The 7054-nt window shown below is 40.1% G+C and overlaps 1 pseudogene; it reads right to left on the reverse strand.

Moving 5' to 3' along the window:
• Positions 1–5052: 5052 nt before the first annotated feature.
• Positions 5053–5360, reverse strand: LOC118569137 (annotated as a pseudogene).
• Positions 5361–7054: the final 1694 nt, after the last annotated feature.

Raw genomic sequence — 7054 nt, forward strand, 5'->3', positions numbered from 1 at the left:
TTACCCTATCCTCTAAACCTTCTTTTTTTTTTTTTTTTGTGATAACATTTTTGAGTACTGATTAACATGCTCTATAGTAGGAACCTGTTATACTCAGGCAGTTGTCTATGTAGCAACAGTTTGAGTGTAGTGATGCCCAAAATTAAAGCAGCAGTAAATTTTTTAGCTTATTAAGAACATTAGTTATTTTTTTTTGATAGCATATGTTAAATAGGCACCTCAGCCGTATATCCCAGGTTAGGAAATCAATGTTCCAGTCTTTTGTTAGTAAATGAATGATAAGGGGTGATGTAATCATCTTACTACTTCCTGCTTAAATTGGAGCATAGCTGGGGACCCAAAAGGCTGGAATGTTGACCAAGTCCAGGAAGAGCAGACTGTTTCCTTTGTTGTCCAGGTGATGTAGGACCATCAGAGGCTAGGGATGTGCAGGCAGCAGTTTGAGTAGTCTGTAACTTTTAAGTGATTAGAAATCTGTTGGAACAAATATATATTAATGGGTAGAATATGAAGTTAAGAAATTTCAAAAAGGAAAATTTTCTCTTAGGTGTACATTTGGAATTTTTAAGTGCACGGTTTTGGCAGATGAGAAAGGGGAGTTCCAATATTCAGAGGGAAAAAAATAGATGTGCTTCTCAGGGCAATAGGCAGTTGGGGAAACAAACCATAGATTGATAGTACTTTTTTGAAGTCCGTCTTCGCCTGTGGGCATTGGTGGGTTTAGATCTCTGGAAGTCTGTAAGAACCTTCTTAAAGAGACAAAAATTTTAAATGATATTTTGTTAGAGAAAAATTATGAACCTTTGGAGTCTCAATGTAATAGCAGAATAGCAAGAGAAAGAGATTTTAATCATGCTTTTTTAAATATATATTAGATCATGTTTATCATCATTTACACCTTTTTTCCTCAGACCTTCATAACTTGTACTTATTCTATATAACTCAGATCATATATATAGATGGGTTTTCAAGGCAGGGTTTCCCTGTGTAGTTTGTGCCTTTCCTGGAACTCACTTGGTAGACCATGCAGGCCTTGAACTCACAGAGATCCGCCTGGCTCTGCCTCCCGAGTGCTGGGATTAAAGGCATGCGCCACCACCACCCAACCAGATCATATTCTTTTACTTTTACTTAAGCCTTCTTTATACCCAAAACTTTATAACTTGTATAATATATTTTTTATATCTAAGCCTTTATATATGCTCATACCTTAAGCCTACACATCTCAGATCTCATAAAAACTTTACCCATATTTAAACCTTTATGACTTACTTAAACTTTAGACCTATCTTAGACCTGTATAGCTTGTATGATTTTTTGACCTATGTTATAACTTAAGCTTTTATATCTCAGATTTTACATGAACTTGTGTGTTTATATAATAAAATATCTTTTTTATGCCTTAAAGTATTTTTATCCTTATAGTTTAAGCTTAATTTTTATATCTTTTTATTTAATTATTTATCAGGAAACACAATGATTGATTATTGAAGTAGTTATTGTATAGTGAGTTCCTTTAAACAAAGGAATAATAAAAAGTTACTTTGAAACTTGTTTGGTGAGCTATGCTCTATTTGGAACTTGATAGCAAGACAAATTATTTTTAGGCCTGGAAATTAAAAATGTAATCTAAATGAACCAGAAGTGTAATTTGAACAAAGCCCTGGTGGTAAGTAAGAGGCATGGCATAGTTTTGTCTATAGTGGGAAACTTAAACATTTTAAATGCCAGGGGACTGAGTCAGGAATTTTTTTAAGTTATTTGTCATATTTAGCATGTTTATAAATTTAGTTTTGAATACATTAGAGAATTTTATCATTTATATGATAATCAAGCATTAGTTTGTATCCTTATTATTATTTGTATCTTTAATCACTCATAATTTGAGTAAAAGTTATCTGTAATAGTTTGTAGTTTAAACTAGTAGCTGGATGACTAGTCTTTTGTATTCTTTGTTATCCTCAATAGCTCACAATTTAAGTGAATTTTTTCTTAACAGTTTACAATAAGTTAGTTGTTTTTATGAATTTGGAACTTTATGTTTATTTAGCCTTAAAAATAATAATTTTAAATTGAAGCTCAGAGCAGGAAAGGGAGAAAACAGCTGGAGAAATGAGAAGGTAGAATTATCTCAAGTGTTAGCATTAAGGTAAGGATGGTGGGGGATCACCTTTTAGAATTTAACAGGGGACCATCTTAAAAGAGGGTCTCCAGATAAAACCGCTTCATGGGCAGTACCAGATATGCCTAAGAATCATAATATTTAAGTCTCTCCATTATTATTATTATTATCATCATCATCATCACTAAGAAGCAGAGCAGATGGCATATTATAAGGTGGAAGCCAATCTTTATTATGCAGTTTCTTTTCTAAATCAGAGGCATCAGGAGGATCGAAAGGCTCATGAAGAGCATTCTCAGATTCCACCAAAATCATCATTTAACAGATCAATTAAATCTCCATGCTTTAGTAAAGGAGGCTTAGTGGGGGTTTATAGGAACAGGAGTCTTAACAGTTCCACACCCCTTAACAGGAGAAATTTCTTTAGCAACATTGTCAGGGAGATCTGTCCCTGCTTCTGCAGACAGAATTTGTTTGATAAGTACCCACAAAGAAACTGTTCGAATAAGCACCTTTTCAGGGCCATGTTCAGTGTACCAACAGCTTATATCTTTTACAATTTTTTTTTCAAACTTCCGAGTCTAAAGTTCCATGGTCTGGAAACCAAGGGGCTAGTCTTTTGCACAAACTGTAAAACATTCTGACAAACTGTGTTCTGAAACTTTAATACCTTTCTTCTATTTTTTTCTTTTTTTTTAAGGGAAAATTTTAAGGTTATCAATATGCATTTATCTCTCAGAGGAATTAGTCTGTCTCATATTTGTACTTTTATTTTTTACTTCCTACTTCTCACTCTTCTCACCTAGCCTTTTCTTATAGGGGGTGGGTGGGTTCTGCAGCACCCTTAGTGAGGTCCTAGCTGTGGCGATGATTAGGGGGTTGCCTCTTTTTATATGGACAATCCTCAGGAGATGCCTCCATCTTGGACAATCTCCAAGAAGAGCTGCTGCTCTGCCCGAGACAGTCTTAAAAGGTTTATTTATTTATTATGTATACAGTGTTCTGCTTGCATGTGTCCTTGCAGGCCAGAAGAGGGCACCAGATCTAATTGCAAGTGTTTGTGAGCCACCATGTGGTTGCTGGGAATCAAACTCAGGACCTCTGGAAGAGCAGTCGGTGCTCTTAACCACTGAGCCATCTCTCCAGTCCTAGACAGTCTTCTTGATTATCCTTTTAATATCTCTGTTCCTGACATGCCAGGTATTGCTGCCAGCCTCCAGCAGCACAGAGCATGAAAGGAATCCACAGTGTCGGCGAGTATTAGACTTTTTATCTGAGGGGGTAAAACTTAACTCTCTGAGGGATCTTAATCTCTCTTTTTTTTACTTTAAAAAAAATCTTGTTGTATTATATCTATAATGAATGTTTCTTATTTAGACTCATTATGGCCCATACCTTTTATAAAGTTCTGTTTTATATCTATAAAGAGTCTTTTTTCTTAAACTCTTTATGGCCCATGACTTATTTATAATTATTATCTTTTCACCCCATTCTAGTTCCTCATCTACTTCTTATCAAGGGGGCTCTTAAAGAGATCTTTAATATTGAATTATTTCTACTCTGAGGGAAAAATAAAAATAAAAATAAAACAACATTTAAACCAAAGTTAAGCAAACAGACAACAAAACTTCTAACCTCTGGCTTGCTTGCTTGTTCAGCCAGCAGCAGCAAGGCTCACCTGTTGGTTCTTTGTAATTCAGATGCTGCTGCTCTGTGCTGGCAGGCAGAAAGAGCTCAGAGTTTTAGCTATCCTGAAATTTTTATATTGGAAAGAGCATTTTCTTCCTCTATTACTACTGGGAAGAGGCTTTTTTTCCTTTATTTTTCTTTTACAGGGACTTAAAATCTTTAGGCCTACTTTCAATATTTTTCCCCTTTTTACTGGGAAAATCCTTTTTCCTTGATTAAAAATTTCTTTCTTTTTTAACAGGAAATTTCCTTCCCTTCCCTCTTCTCTATTGGGAAGATTTCCTTTTTTATTTTCTTTCTTTCCCTTTGAACTGGTATATTAAATGCCTCAGAGACCAGAAACCAGGGACTAACATTTTGAAGGATCTGAATGAAATCTTTAGCTGTTCTGCTCTTAACAGCGGTGCCCTGCTGCTTCAGCAGTCCAATTAACTGTTCCTCAGGAGTAACTGCAAACTAGCTGCACCCATAACAATTCACTCGTCCTTACCTTCTTTTAAAATGCTGGCCAGCCTTTTGGGTGTCCTTCAGTGCATCCATTCTTTCTTGGATCTCAGTGGGTCCTCCACTTGTAGCAGTAACACCCATGCTACCACCACCCATTCACCATGTCAGAGCGAGGGGCTGAGGATTAAAAACAGAGACATGACAGCGGGTCATTTGTCTCAGTAGATGCCGAATGCCATGTATTAAAGGAGGGAGGAGGCCTTAAATACAGGCTCACAGCACAGTGGGAGAACCCTGGAGGGCAGAAGTTTGCTACAGATGTTCTACATTCTTGCATCCTAGCTGTTTACACCAAAAGCAGGATTCACAAACAAGGAACCTCCTGGTAAGCGTTCAGGAGGAAGGAAACTGGCAGGATATTGGCATAGGGAGGACATCTGGGCAAGGTCAACAAGCAAGGCAACAGCTACTCAAGGACAGGGTGGGGGACGGGGGACAGGGACCAACAGTAGGGGGCATGGCTTGTGCCTTATTGTCTAGGGCCTAGAAACTGGGCTGACCAGCTGGAAGAACAGTCACTCACCTCTAGGTCCAATCCGAGCTGACAGAGCCTGTGTCTGAAGGAGCTGCTGAGGTTTCAGGGGGTAGGTAGGTTGAGGGGCGGGGTGAGACAGGGGGTAGGTAGGTTGAGGGGTGGGGTGAGACCTGTAGATTACGGAGTCTGATGGGCATGGTGGTGATAGGCATGCCTGCCTGTGGGAGTCTTGCCTGTTGGTCTGCAACTGGTGCCACCACTATTTCTTTTGTAGCTCTTTTCCCTTTCCTTTCATTGGTTTCCCCTTTCCACAGAGTTTCTTTACATGTCTTTGTTCATCCTTAAAATTCTGATGTTCATGTCTGTAAACGCTAGGAGATGGAGTGTGTCCATGAGTGCAAAATATGTGTTGTGATTTGAATGCCAGTCATAAATTTCTTTCTTTTTGCCCAAGGGCAGCTCACTGAACAGGTTCACCACTTTCATGGACTTTGAGTCAGCAGGCCTGGCCACTTCATTGAAGATCCAGACTCAGATTTGCAGTGCATATTCCCAAACCAAAGACATTTCTTAAGCAGTACAGAACAAGGTTCTCTGCTCCTGACCTTGCCTGGGCGTGTCCCAGAAGACTGTTATTTTAAATTTTGTTTTGAATATTGTCTTAGTTACGGTTTCTACTGCTGTGATGAAACACCACAGTCAAAAGACAAGTTGTAGAGGAAAGGGTTTATTTGGCTTACGTTGGTTAAATCGGCGCTGCTCGTGGCTGGCCGTCACCCATGGCAGCCATGCCAATGGAGGAGCATGCTGGAGGAAAGTCACAAGCCATAGTTACCTTTCTAGAGCATTATTGGGAGAGAGGGGGAGAGAAGGAGAGAGAGAGAAACAGAGAGACCGCACGGAGGGAAGAGAGAGGAAGGAGAAAAGGAAGGGACACAGAGGGCCCGCCCACCTTTCAGGCTGGGCCACGTCCTAGGCTGATGACGTAATTAAGGACAGTACCCTTACAGCTTATACTCCATATTGATGTTCATCATTGGAAGAAGCCACGAGAGGAACTCAAACAGGACAGGAACCTGAAGGCAGGAGCTGAGGCAGAGGCCATCTGAAGCAGAGGGGTGCTGCTTACTGGCTTGCTCCTCATGGCTTGTTCAGCCTGTTTTATTATAGAACACAGACCACCAGCTCAGGAATAGTACTACCCATGATGGTCTGAGCCCTCCCCCACAATCACTAATTAAGAAAGTGTTGTGCAGCTGGATATTATGGAGGCATTTTCTTAACTGAGAAAGGTTCAGATGACTTTAGCTTGTGTCAAGTTGGCATAAAACTATCCATCACATGGAACTAGAAAATATCATCCTGAGTGAGGTAACCCAGAATCAGAAGGACAAACCTGGTATGTACTCACTCATAAGTGGATACTAGATGTAAAGCAAAGGATAACCAGAATGCAACCCACAGCTCCAGAGAAGCTAGCTAACAAGGAGGACCCTAAGAGGGATGCATAGATCACCCTGGAAAGGGGGAAAAGATGAGACCTCTGTGAGTAAACTGGGAGTGAGAGGAAGCAATGGAGGATAGGGGATAGGGGATGAGAACATAAAGGAGTGGGATGGTTGAGCAGGAACAGGGATGGAGTGGGAGAGCAATGAAAGAGATACCATGATAGAGGGAGACATCATGGGGATAGGGAGAAACCTAGTGTTAGAGAACTTCCCAGGAATCCACAAGGATGACCCCCCAGCAATGGTGGAGAGGGTGCCTTAACTGGCCTACCCCAGTAATCAGATCAGTGAATACCCTAATTGTCATCATAGAGTCTTCACCCAGTAATGATAGAAGCAGATGCAGAGATCCACAGCCAAGCACCAGGCTAAGCTCCAGGAGTCAAATCAAAGGGAGGGAAGAAGGCTTCTATGAGCAAGGGGCATTAAGATCATGATGGGGAAACATACAGATGTTGTGCCCTGGGCACGAGACCCTTGAAGAGACCACCAGAGACATGAACTCACCAAAATGCAAAAGCAAGGTTTATTGGAGCAGTTCAAGCAGTGCGGCAGGGATCTCATCAAGCATCTCGATGCAGGTGAGGTCCACCCCTCTGCAATCTGTTTTTAAAGGCAAAAGTCACAGGTTATATCAGTTAGTAGTGCTAGTATAGGTACAATTCTTATTGGCTCAAGTTTTAGGGACTTTCCAAAATTGCTGTGTTATCTTACTTTGCAGTTTTGACTGGTTGTTTGTCAAACTTTATAGAC

This window comes from Onychomys torridus, chromosome 17, assembly GCF_903995425.1.
Source record: "Onychomys torridus chromosome 17, mOncTor1.1, whole genome shotgun sequence".
NCBI lineage: Eukaryota > Metazoa > Chordata > Mammalia > Rodentia > Cricetidae > Onychomys > Onychomys torridus.